General features: G+C 36.8%; 1 long non-coding RNA gene across 1 annotated transcript in view; it reads right to left on the bottom strand.

The window, feature by feature from the left end:
- The window catches only part of LOC102769331, a 47,450-nt gene that overhangs the window by 6,157 nt on the left and 26,967 nt on the right, over window positions 1–14,326 (bottom strand). The window contains exon 2 of the long non-coding RNA XR_435918.2: window positions 8,539–8,643. This is a non-coding gene — a long non-coding RNA (uncharacterized LOC102769331). The remainder of the gene's footprint in view (window positions 1–8,538; window positions 8,644–14,326) is intronic.

The following is a 14,326-nucleotide window of genomic DNA, read 5'->3' on the forward strand; positions in this document are numbered from 1 at the left end:
ATAGTTTTCAATTATCTTTCACCAAAAATATATTACATTCTCTTAAGTTTGATTAATGTGAATTCTGATGTTAGTTTCAACCTCTGACCGTTGTTTTCTCTTTTGAAACAGGATAAAAAATATCACCAAGCAAACATCTCGTAAGTGACATTGGTAAATTAGTGGAAATGGTCCTATAAATGCAGATGAAAGATTAAAGGGTCATTTTCAAAGCTTCAAAAATACAATGGGAAAAAATACAATGGGAATAGAAACATTTGAGAGAAATAGATTTGGATTGAGAGTTGTTATGGCTGCTCACAGGTTTGTAATATAGTGCTGTCATGTGAAAAGAATACCACCGAGCAGGAATTACTGTTGATTAGTCTTCTTGACATGCTTGGTGCGATCTATCTTCTAACTTATTAGTGATATGATAGTTACCTAATGTTCAGAATTATAAGTTTAACCAAGGGAATACAGAAAAGAACTACCTTTATTGGGGTTTTTTGTGTGTCTGGTGCTTTGCCAAGTATTTTATTCTCGCCCAATATAATTCCCATCACAACCTTATCAAGTATGTGGTGATTCCCATTTGAGAAACTAAGGCTAAAGGTTAAGACTATACGGCCTCTCATTGCCCTGTTCATAATAGCCAAAGAAAACTTCAGAGCTTTGAGAATCTGATCTAGTCTTAGAGGGTTGTAAAAAATATATATGAGTTAAACACAAGAAGCTGTATAGTGAAGAAGTAACTGGTCTAAATACAGAGTGAGTGAAGCGATGCTGGTGCTTATCTTTGCTTTCCTGGTGACTCAACTTCATATATTTCTTCTCCTTCAAACTGATAGTCTTTGCTTCTGTGTCCATGATGGAAAATGGATCCCTTGCTCTGCCCTACTTTGTCATGTCTTTCCAGTACCCATGCTCAACACAGACTAACTGAAGCATTTGTGTTCAAATTTTCAATGCTCAGCAGAGAGGATAAGCCTAGCTCTGGTCAGGTGTTGCTTTCTACTATCCCTGCAGCTATGCTTTCTGCAGGTCCCCTTTCTTGATAAAAATAGTCCATTATTTCCTCCTTTTCCACTGCGAATTCTTCCATCTGTTTTTTAGCCAAACATAGGTAAATCTTGCATCTAAAAGAAATCTTTGCTTTTAAAAAACACATTTAAAAATAAATTTTCTTAATAGTTCCTGGTTATTGCTAAACACTGGGAAGACATAGATGAGTTAAAATAATAAACATAAAAGTCACCTTTAATTCTACAGTGTAGAGATTGCAGTTGTTAACAGGTTTGCTTCCAGACTTTTAGCCTACTTTTTACTTTAAAAAAATATATATTTACATTAATTTCAGACAGGAAAGGAGAGGGAGAGATAGAAACATCCGTGATGAGAGAAAACCATTGATCAGCTGCTTCCTGCACGCCCCCTAGTGGGGATGGAGCCTGAAACCTAGTTATGTGCCCTGACCAGGAACCGTGACCTGGTTCATTCGTTGATGCTCAACCACTGAGTCATGCTATCGGGGCTGCTTCTTACTTCATAATCAGCCAGTGTGTGTGTGTGCGCGCACACACAGAGATCTTAGTATGTTGTTTAGTATCTATCAGGTTCTGTGCAAAATGTTTTACATGTATTCTTACTCTCCAAGGGGCCCTGGCAAGTAAACACTATCACCACATCTCCTATGATGACACAGATTTACTAGTAAAGAGGAACTAACTTGTTGAGGTTCACATAGTTGGCTCAGGCTCTTCACCATTACTTTTCCAGGTACATATTTTCACCCATGACTATCACTGTAAAAAATTGTCTAAGACTATCAGTAATATTTTAAATTTCATGCCTTCTTTTCTGGTCTTGTCTCATGACCTCTTCTCTGCCTTCTACATGCTTTAGCCACATTTTCAACTTTATGAAAGCACTATGCCCTATGTGCACATGCCATCCATTCCCTCTACTTGGAATGCTCACCCCACCTGCCTCACCCAGGTAATTTGCACTTACCTTTCAAGTCTTCATTTAAATGTCACTTTCTTCAGGTTACCTCCAAGATCTTTCTCACTGCCAAGACTGGATTGGTCTCTTCCAATATTTGCTTCCATAGTACCTTAGTCTTCTATTTTGCAGAACTTTTCACACTTGGAATTATTTATCCATTAGAATTTGGCCTGTCATTTGTGCTATATACTTTTGTTTCTTCCATATTTTCTGGCATTTGTTGTAGTCGAGACGCACAGTAGGTGTCCAGTAACTATTTGTTACCGATCTTTTTTCTGTACATTCACTCTTAGCTCCATGCTTATAAATCACAAATGTGTATTCTCTGTTCAAAAAATGAACTCCTGTGTCTTTCAGTTCGAGATTGTTAATTTCTTGTCAGTGCACTCCAGGCTCTTAATCTAGTCAAGAGAGTTTGGCATCATTCTTGACTTCTTGCTGTCTTTTCTGTTTGAGCCAGTTCCTTGGAAGTTGGATCTGGTTTATTGTGCCAGAAAGATGGCCACAATATTTTAATTGAAAAGTTACAAAACATTATGTGTAATTTGTGGTATTTTATCTAAATATAAATTCATGTATTTTAAATCTCTCTGAAATATTTGAGAGGATACATACTGAACAGAATGATGAGAGGAGCTAACTAGTGGACTTTAGTTTTCTCTTTTGTATGAATTTTTTAGTGACTAAATAAAAAAAGCTGTTTTGAAAAAAAGAAAACAAAAACAAAGCTAAAATGGCTTTTTGAGATAGCCTGTTTTTTCCAGTCTTACTGCCTCAGCTCATTTGTGCAACAGATTTCTCTTTCTCTCTCTCTTTCAGATCTCTCTTTCTTTTTTCCCACTTCATCAGCTTGGTAAACTTTCATAAGTCTTGCTTTCATTATCTCTTTTGATAGCTCAGCACTTAAAGTGGCCCCTTATTGTACTAATTCTAAATTTTTCTGCCTGGTTCTCAGGTTTTCTGTAATTTGTTCTTTTACCTTCCCAGTGCTACTCCTCATGACTCCCTGACACAATCTCAGAACCGTTCTGCTCTTGTCCCCTGTATATCGCACATATTTTTTTATTGCTGGTATTCATTTACAGTCTCATCTGTAGAAAACACCCTTAAACTCATGTAATTGTCTCTCTTCCTATAGCATTTAGTTTTAGGTAAGAGAAACTGCATAGGATTTTGGTGGTTGAAATATGTCATTTTTTCATTGGCATATTTCAAGACTACTGATTCTCTATAAATAAATGGCATGTTATTCAGATGTATATTTTTCAAAGAACATGTCAGACATTCTTTTTCTGTTTTGTTCAGAAAATTTGGAAATAATTGGTGTTTGAAAATAAAGGCCTAGGATACAAGGTATCCCGAAAAAACAGCTCTATCTGAATCACTTTCTCTATATCCACCAGTAGGAAAAAAAGAAAACTTTGATTTCTATAAATACTTCTTGGGTGGAACAGTCATCTAAATTTTATGTTTTATTTATTTATTGTTCATTAGTTTTTTTAGGGAGGTTTTAGTTTTTGAGAGTGCAAGAACTCAAATGCACCAGTCTCTAAATAACATCAGACACAATTTGATATGTATTTGGTTGCCACAACATGATGCAAAGTTTTATGTACTCTGAAGAGAGAGAATCAATAGTAACATGAGTTTGACTATACCTGTCTGTACTCAGAAGAGTTGTGGCAATATCAGATGCTGGCAGATAAGTTTGGAAAATAGTTGAAAAGTATATGGCATGGACTGTGGTGTGGTGGAAGCTGGTGTTAAGTTGATGAGTTTGGCTTTGCTTGAACCAGCCTTTGGTAGCTCAAAAATCACCTGGTGAGCTTGTTATAATAAAATACAGATTTTGGGGCCCTATTTTTGGTGTAGAGAAGAACTCAAGAATCTGCATTTTAAAAAGAAACTATAGATGATTCTGGTGCCCAACCAGATTTAGGAAACATTGACCTGAGCCCCATATTTTTCCTGAAATCATCATTTCTTTTGCATTTTTCTTTTGTCTTTGATTTTTCTTTTTAGTTCTTGTCTCACTATACCTGTATTTTTCCTTCCTTGCAATCCTACAACTTTTGGAAGGCTAAGCCGACAAATTCTCCTCCTACTGCCTTCTTTAATTTGACTTTTGCTATGAGAATCTGTTTCTATTTCAGATTTAAGTGTATGGTAAATTATTCATGACCAGGGTTCTTGTTTTCCTGTCATAATCAAATGAAAAATTTAGTGGCTCGTCTTAGCTTATGTTATAGGATTTAAAAAATTGATACTGCATTTTAAATTTTATTAAGAAAAATGATGTGTACCTCTTATCTCACTTGGGTTTTTTCCTTATTTGAGGGACATGGCAAAGACAAAAGAGAATATTTAAGTACATTTGAACAATAATAAGCAGGGCAGTCATACTAAGGCATACTATATAGTCATTTAAAAGAATGAGTATGCCCTGACTGATTTGGCTCAGTGGATAGAGCATTGGCCTGTAGACTGAAGAGTCCTGGGTTCGATTTTGTTCAGGGGCATGTACCTTGGTTGCAGCACATCCCCAGTAGGGGCTGTGCAGGATGCGCCTGATCGGTGTTTCTCTCTCATCGATGTTTCTGGCTCTCTATCCCTCTCCCTTCCTCTTTGTAAAAAATCAATAAAATATATTTAAAAAAATAAAAATAAAAGAATGAGTATGCTGTAAAAAGCTTGTTGTGGAAGGCTGTATACAATGTATAGCTGAGTGAAAAAGCAGGTTGTACAGCAGTAAGTATAAAATGAACTCATTTTTGTTTAAGCCACCCTCCATAAACATACAAAAAAGTTCTTTAAGGATATAAATATTAAGCTTATGATATTTTATTATCTTAATAAATAGATAACAAATAAATAATAAGTTTATTACATTTTATTTATAACAAGTTACTAAACTTATTGTTTTTTTGTTTGTGTTTTCTTATAGCAAAGGAAACTTACTGTTTACTTACTATATTTGTAGGTGATTTCCATTGAGGAAATGGATTTTCAGTTCTTACTTTATATATTTCTCTATTTGAATATTAAATAATAAACAGCATGTGATTCTTTTTTTTAAATCCTCACTCAAGGATATTTTCTCATTGATTTTTAGAGAGAATGGAAGGGAGATAAGAGGGGGAGAGCGAAAGAGAGACACATTGGCTGCCTCCCTCAAACGCCCCCATCTGGGGCTAGGGATTGAACTCTTGATCCTTTGGTCCGTGGGTCTAAGCTTTAACCCAGGGATAGGGAACCTTTTTTCTGCCAATGCCATTTGGATATTTATAACATCATTTGCGGGCCATACAAAATTATCAACTTAAAAATTAGCCTGCTATATTTGGTCAAACATTTAATGAGCTCACCCCTAATACCTTGGCCAGATGATTTCGTGGGCCTTATGAGGCATGCGGGCTGCATGTCCTCCACCCCTGCTCTAACCACTGAATAACTGGCCAGGGCAGCATGTGATTCTTTTTAATTTAAAAAATTATGAAAGTATTGATTTTTAAAAAATATGTTGTGATGTCAAGTTATATAGTTTATTCTTATAAAATGTCATTTCTGTAACAAAAGAACATCTTTAAAGAAAGAGAACATGAAAGTACTAGGCATTCAAAGATACTTTGAATGATACTTCGTAATTCTGAAAATATCAAATATCCCATTTTATAATAGTATATGTTAATTATTTCATATTAGAACCAAAGAGAGCAAGAGAGACGTTAGTCAGTATATCGGATACAGCGGCAGCTCCTACGCAGCACAGGAGCTGATGAACTCTGCACGTGCCTTTGTTTTCCTTGAGTTGCTTGGTCCGCAGTTTGCATTCATTGATCAGTGAGTTGATTCAGACTCAAACCCACCGACAGCAATGAATGTTGAGTGCAGCCATCAGTGTTTCCTTTGATGGAGTTGCCCTGGCTCTCCCTGACTCCTGGCTCTTCTTTTCCACACTGGTTCTTTGAGGTCTGTGTCTGGCCTCTCTCAGTAACTAACCATTGAGGAGCCACATAATTATTGATAACATCGACAGTAGAGCTGGGAAGTTCTGAAAGATGGGGAAACTATGGTTCAGAGAGGAGAAGGGGCTCCCGGAGAAGCTAGCAAGTAGCCCTGTGATCACACAGGCAGTGCTTGCATACTGGGAGGTGTAAATAAGAGTTGAGGACCCTAGTTCTTCCTCTCTCTTTAGAACTGAGAATAGGAGTGCTTTTCAAGTTAAATTAGCACACGTTATGTTTGGGATTAAATAATAGTAGCATTCATATATAGAGCATATGCTATGTTCTAGGAATGGTACAAAGCACCTTATGCATTATCTCATTGAATCTCAAAACTCCATGAGGATAGGAAATCTTATCCCCCATTTTATATATGAAAGCACTGAGACTCAGACATTTGTCCAGAGTCACAGCTAGTTAGGGAGTTGAGCCAAGATGCACTCCAGATCTGTCTGACTCCAGACCAGATTTTACTTGAATTTAACAAACATTTAAATAAGCGTATGTGTGGATGGAAATAGTGCAGCAATAGCTGCTTTCAAATAGCTCATATTCTAATGGGGCTGTCTAATTTGGCATGGGAAGGTACTGATTGCTCTTTTGCTTCAAAAATATAGTGTTGTCTGTAAGGAGCCCAAGGTACAGTCAACGGTCGGTGGTTTCTTCAAGTCCCAAACTCACCGACAGCGTTGAATGTTCCTTGGAGTCCTCTGAAGGCTGGATCCTGGCCCTGGCAGCCCTGTAGCCTGTACCCACTGCTGATGTAGCCTCTCGCATTCTTTTCAGGTTTTAAGTTGAGAGTATTTAAATTGATTTGTGTACACCAGAGAGTTCATGAACTTCAGGATTGTGAGACTGTAGTATTTATACAAGCACACTCGGATGGATGTTTGAGAAAATGGCTTTGAATGATACTTTGTAATTCTGAAAATGTCAAATACTCCATTTTATAGTAGAATATGTTATTTATTAAAGGGTGAGGGTAAGAAAGAACATAACTCAGTACCCTACTATGTACTGAGATTTGTTTATTTTTATCTCATTAAATTCTCAACAACTCACTTTTATCTCACGAGAAAACTGTCTTAGAGAAATGAAGTGGGCTGCCCAAAGTTACATAGCCAAAAGCGAAGGTTATAAGCCAGAGCTTAAATACTGGACTTTATGATTACAAAGCTCACCGATCATACTGCCTACTCTCTTTTCCACCACAAACTTACTGTTGAATTTCTGGGGATAGAACCTTCTGTGAGAGTAAACATCCTCTTGTTTGCCTGTAATAATAGTTGGTGAGTCTGTAGGTGAAATGTTTCATAAAGGAAGATGAAAAAAATTAATCTTCATACTTTGTAATCTCCCTAGCTGAGATCTGGGATTACTAAATTATCACAGAGGTTAATAGTAGTCTGCAAGCTATTTTCATATTGAAAAAACAAAAAATGAACGAAAACTCCCACTACCTAATAGAAAGCCTGCATTTCTCAGTGAGTTCGCAAGAGAGGGACTAAAATGTCAGGTGTCTTTGCTTTTGGAGAAAGGGTATCAGTGTTCTGTAGACATACTGATTATTTTTATTGGCTGGGTCCTTGATGAAATATCTGGAAAATGAACTAATTATATGGAACTCTTCAGAATGTAGGGTTTACCAGTGCAATAGGAGGGATCCTGGAGTACTCAGTAGCAAAAGGGCTTACAGAACCACTGGCTGAATTGAGGTTAATCTTTAATCAGGGATAGTTATTATATTTGCTTTAGGTTTAAATATTAACGGTTGACTGTTCTCAGATTTATTTTTAAACCAGCCAAATGGTACATATTTTTTAAAAAATCAACCTCTGAGAATTTTGTGTGAATGTAAACTCTTTACATTCTGCATCAGTTTAATTGTTCCACTCTCTGTCAAAACACCAGTTAGCCAGCTTTGTTGAGTTCTCAGTGATAGGGCAACAACAACAACAAAAAAATCAAGCAACTATCACTATGTAGTATTTAAAAACTCTTTACTGAGTTCATTTTAAATGGTCTTCCCCTTGGCCTGAAGAGATGCTAATGCTTTATATCATTTGAATAAATAGTCAAACTTTTTAAAAAAAAGATACTAAATGCTGCTACACTGAACCATTAGGTATTTGCAAAATACCATTGCTTAAATTTATGGCATTCTAAGAAGAACGCTTTTCATAGACTTGAAAAACTAGAGAAGAGTGAAAGGTAGGTTTCTAGAATGACATAAGGGTGTTTCCTATAATTAATTTTCATGGCAATAAAGCTTTCAGCATCCTCATTCCTTTAATTTGCTTTAAGTCCTTAACTTTATTCTTTATCATCAAGTGAGTTTAAGGTACATATTGCATCTTTTAAATGAGTTTGGCTATAGAGTTTATGTACTCAATGGGAAGGTAAATTCTAAGGGTTAAAAAAGTTCAGGATTAAATTACCCTTACAGAAGCTACAGATTTAATAAATTAGTCCAATTATTTAGTTTTTGATTTAGATGGGTTTTGAGTTTGCCAGAACTCACCATTCTATCCTTTATCGTTTCACTTACCTCCTTTCTTTTCTTTTGCAGATGTGCTACAAAATATTGAAACCCACATTGCTCCAACTTGGAGATGTAGATGTTTTCATACTCCTCTTGAAGCCTCTTGATATACTTGAAACAAACAAACAAAAAAACAAGAAGCATAAACTCAAATAATGTATTTTAAGGGTTAGTAGCCTAGGAGTCACTGTCTTAGGTGGCTGACTGCCCTGACACTTCCCAGGCACTTTGCAGGGAGCATCTCTGTAAGTGTTTAGGGAAATGCTGCTAGCCTTGATCACAAAGTTGTAAAGATGACAGCAACATGTCAGCATGAATTCATGTTCCTCTTAGAATACTGATAGTGTTCTTCTTCATTCCTTTACTAATTCAGCAACAGACTCCTAAGAATTCTTTCTCTTACATATAGCCCTTGCCATCATGGAGCCCAGGGTGTACCCAGGGAACTAGATATAGACCTATCTGATGACAAAGAGGATGATTGCTTTGCTGGCAGAATAATATAACCCATATGTTAAAGATAACAGAGAAAAGAAGTGTTGATCCTGCCTAGAAGTATTAGGAAAGGTACATCTAAGTGGTCACATTTGATCTGTGCCTTGAAGGTTTAAGTGAATGTTCACTAGACACAGAAGGAAAGATCTTCCAATAGAGGGAAAACTGCACAGGAAACTGTAGAGGCAAGAAATTTCAGGTAATGATGAGTAGTGAGATTAATCTCTCAGAGCTTCAGTGAAGATGCAGGACAAATAGCACTTTTTTTTGTACACAGTTGTAAAAAGCTATTGAGGTTATGTACGTGAAAGTAGCATGCAAATATAATTGCTTGGTCTCACTTTTCTCATTGCTATTGGTTCATATGTGCTACAATAGAATAAATAAAGTACCTTATGATAGATTTCTCCAAAGTGGATTCTTATCTGGCTGTCTCTTTTTTTCCTTTAAAGTGACCATAGTTTAAAATGTTCATATATTAAGGGTTTGGAGAAGCACTATTATAGTCTGATAAAGAGCACAGACTTCGAAGCTAGAATCTTGGCTTTGCAACTTACTAGCTATTTGACCATGGGCAAATTACTTAACCTCCCTATTTTTGTGTTTCCTTATCTATAAAATAGAGATATTATCTACCTCATAGGACTGTAGTGAGGATCAAATGCAGTAAAATATGTCAAGTGTATAAAACAGCACCTGACACATGTTAGAAGCTATATGTATTATGTTATTTCAAAATATTTAAATTAAAATCACTTGCAACTATTATTTATATGTTACTGAATAAAATTGCTTGTTTTGCCCAGAATTTGTTTTCTAGTCCATATACATTAATATAAAAAAACCTTCTTTTAAAGTTAAAACAATCTCTTACTAGTTAGTTATATGTACATTTTAAATAAATTTTTGAAACTAATGCTTTACCACTTTGTGACCTCAGGTGAAGTTTTTATGTCCCATAAGCTTCAATTCCCCAGTCTGTAAAAATGATAATCATATTAGTACCTACCGGCATATTGATTGTGAGGATTGTTAGATAATATAATTAAAAACTCTGGAAAGCTGTGGATTCTCTCCCTTAAATACATACCTAAACAAAATTTTGAAAGCAGTTTCAGTTATGAATTCCCAAGAAACCACCTATAGTCTCCTTGTGACTTCAGGTTAAGAAATCCTGACCAGAGGTGTAGACCAGGATTTTGTAATCTAGTCTTATCACTACTGGTGGTTTCATTGAGCATCTAGATCTCCATCTTGATATCCATAACTTTGCTTATGCTAGTAGAATTTGTAAAATAAGTTGCCAGATGAGAAGTTACACAAATATTTGAATGAATTTAACTATCTTATTTTGCAACAGTTCTCCCCACCTCCTAATCCCCACCACACTTTTCCAGCAACCATTTGGTTTGGATCTGATCTGAGCACTATTGACTACTAATTCTGGCTTTAAGTTAGGCTGAAGGAATGTGTTATTTCAAGACAGCGCTTACAAAGTAGCCTGCTTAATTCAGTGTTTACTTGAATATTAGAAGAGGAAAAAAAGAGTGTGCCACAGATTGTGGCTGTACATTCTTATATTTAGCCTGCTTGAGGTTTTACCAGAGAGTTGAGAGGTAGGAATAGAATTTTAAACTCAATAGCTTGGAATATTTTGCTATTTGACATGGCAACTTTATATCAAGTTACTTCAGATATTTTATTTTATTTTTTAAAAAAATTATTGATTTCAGAGAAGAAGAGGGAGGGAGAAAGTTATAGAAACATCAATGATGAGAATCATCTATTGGCTGACTTCTGCACTCCCCCAACTGGGGATTGAGCCCTCAACTCGGGCATGTGCCCAGATCGGGAATTGAATCATGACCTCCTGGTTCATAGGTCGATACTCAACCACTGAGCACACCAGCCAGGCTACTTCAGATATTTTAGATGAGTCTGGATGACAAGAGGAGGCCAACTCACTGAGATAAATTGATCTAGTGCCAAAGGCAATAGATATTTCTTTTTAAATGGGACACATATTTCAACATCTATCAAAATATTCTAAAGTCCATCTGAATTCTCCATCCCCTAGTAATAGTGACATCATGTGTTTGAGATATTATTTTAGATTATTTTGCAAACCCACAAGAATCAGGACTTTATTTTTCTATGGTAACTTAATTCACAGATTATCTGTAATCAATGACCAACTTTTTTAAGTAGCTATACTAATGATTATTGTTCAGCTGAGCTGAATATGCAAGCACATCAATGAGTTAGGAATATGAAGTCACAAAAGAAGTAGGAACCAAAATTATATATTAGCTAATGTTCATGGCAATTAAGGAATGAGCAGGAGAGAATCTTGGGTTTTCTTGTGAAAAATATTGGCAGAGATTTTTAAAGTTCTTTAAACCCAAGAGTCATGTGTTTTGCCTTAACCAGTTAATGAAGTAAACAGAAAAACAGTGATCAAAAGACTCAGTTTTCCCTTTTTAACACAGTTAACTTATTTAAAATAAGTTAAAAGAAGAAAGACATAGTCTTATATTATTGATATACCTGCAGGAGGTAGCTGATCAATGATTCTCATCATTAATGTTTCTATCTCTGCCTCTCCCTTCCTCTCTGAAATCAATAAAACACATATTTTTTAAAAATTGATTTCTATTCTTAGGAAGTTTATTATTGGCTTAGGTAGATTATAGCTTTGTGTTAAGGCATCTTAATTTATAGGTAATTAGATAAAGTCATTTCATAACTAACTTTTTTAAAAAAATATATTTTATTGATTTTTTTACAGAGAGGAAGGGAGAGAGACAGAGAGCCAGAAACATCAATGAGAGAGAAACACTGATCAGCTGCTCCCTGCACATCCCCCACTGGGGAAATGCCCACAACCCAGGCACACGCCCCTGACCGGAATCGAACCCGGGACCCCTCAGTCTGCAGGCCGACGCTCTATCCACTGAGCCAAACCGGTTTTGGCCATAACTAACTTTTTAGTTATTCATAACATTTAGAGAAAATGCTCTTTTTAAAAACTTTTTATGTGCATTTTGCCTCAGTAAAGTAATTTTTTATAACACACTTTTATTGATTTCAGAGAGAGGGGAAGAGGGAGAGAAGTAGAAACATCAGTGATGAGAGAGAATCATTGATGGGCTGCCTCCTGCGGCCCCCTAATGGGGATCGAGCCCGCAACCTGGGCATGTGCTCTTGACTGGAACTGAGCCCGGGACCCTTCAGTCCATAGGCCGACACTCTATCCAGTGAGCCAAACCAGGTAGGGTCGGAAAATGCTCTTTGAATTTTGTTTTTTTTATGGCTAGTTCCAGCTTATAATTGAATCTTTGTAAAATATAATTGTAAAAACTTTATTTTTGAATATATTTTCTAGAAAAGCTATTCTTAGATCTACCTTATACTTCCGTAAATGAAATACTGATTTATTAGGTTGGGTAAGCTATTAATACTTGACATATTGTATTAAGATCTTTGTCTTCATTGATAACCTGAAATTGGACAGTTTTGATGTTTGAATGGGAATGCTAGTAATGGATAGGGGGGAAAATTCTGGGATGAAAATAGAAAATAAATTCCAGTTTACCGTTTTATAACTTTCAAGCTGTTGGGGGGTCTTAGAGGTCATTTAATCTAATGATTTTCAAACCCTACTGCATCAGGATAAAAAGTGGGGTTAGGAAATGTAGATTGCTAATACAGACAGTTTTCAGGTTACTCAGACTCAACGTACATCATTTCGTGGTTACATCGCCATCTCCCATTTATTTATTTTAAAAAAAGTTCCGTCATTTTGACATATGTACTTATGTGCTTTATGTTTTTTATTATTTACCACAAGTAAAGGTCAGGAATTGTTACCTTTCTTTTAATTTTTTTTTTACTGTTTCACTTCATTACTGCTGTGTATGTGCTCCATGTGAGTGATGTAGGTGCTACTCAAAATCGTGTTACGTCGCGCCATAGGAACGAACCTGAGGACCTACTATAATGCATCGTAAATCACTTAGTAAATCAGATCTCGTAGGAGTGGGTTCTATAGTTTTCAAAAAACCCCAGGGAACTTGGATGTAGTCATTTCATGGGACACTTGGGAATCTCTGATTTAGGCCAAGGTCGTTCTTTCATAGATGAGGAAGCTGATTTAGAAGGGAATTGAAAACCCAAAACACACAGCAGGTCAGAATTGAAATCCTCGACCCCGCGTTTGTGTGTGTGTGTGTGTGAGCTTCCGTGCTGTGGTGTTTACTTAGACCACACTACCTCTTCATTATGAAAAAGCATGCTTTTTGCAGAGGTTTCCTAATGTCCTGTTGGTCATCTGCAAAGTACATCTGCAAAATCAATCTGCCTGGCAGGTCAAACAACTTAGCCTTAGGGATGCCCCCAGAATTAGTGCAACCGTACCATTGACTTGAATTTGGTATGCTGACCTGAAGCATCTGACTAAGTAAGCAGTGCTGAGTAGTTGCTTAAAAACTGTCCATAGCATGAAATGAGAAGTAGCTGTAAGTGATCAAAACTCCGAGCAGGCCCTTCAGGCTCTGACATTTACCAGCAGCTGCTACACTTGAACACTTTTCTCTAATCAAAGTTGACTATCACTGGATAGAAGAGGCTTGCAGAACCTCTGGCAGCTCTCTGGGGAGGAATTTATTTTAATTGTGCCAGTGAGAAGGTAGGAATTATTTCAATAAAGATCAAGAACTTCCAAATCCACTTAAGCTTGGGCTCCTGGCCAAGTGTCCATTCTCAGGAGAGAGTTGGTGTCAGCTGCTGCCTTGTGACTTGAGGTGTTTTTAAAAAACCACAAAGGCATTATGGAATCCTCTCCTGAGTTGGCAGGCAGGAGTGGCACCAGGAATCAAGGCCTGACACATGTCATCAGCCTGGAAAAAGTGGAGTTTGGACACTAATGATGGCTCTTGTCAAAGCTCAGTATGATAAAGTCAGGAGGACTCATCTTGGGGGTTAGTTTGCATAGGAGAGGAGTTACAGCATTCTCTAAGAACACCTGCCAAGGGTTTTCACTGCCCCAGCTGTGTGTCAGTGATGAATCCTTCACTCCTGCCTCCTGTCACTTCTTTTTAATGGATGATGGTAGAGATGCTGGATGGGTACAGAAGAGAGGCAGAAAGCGGGAGAACCAAGATGGCGGCATAGGTTAACGCCGGAGTTTGCCGCCTCGAACAACCATTTCAAAAGTGAAACTAAAAGACGGAAGGGACATCACCCAGAACCACAGGAACGCTGGCTGAGTGGAAGTCCTACAACTAGGAGGAAAGAGTAA

Source organism: Myotis davidii, unplaced genomic scaffold (genome assembly GCF_000327345.1).
Source record: "Myotis davidii unplaced genomic scaffold, ASM32734v1 scaffold142, whole genome shotgun sequence".
Taxonomy (NCBI): Eukaryota; Metazoa; Chordata; class Mammalia; order Chiroptera; family Vespertilionidae; genus Myotis; species Myotis davidii.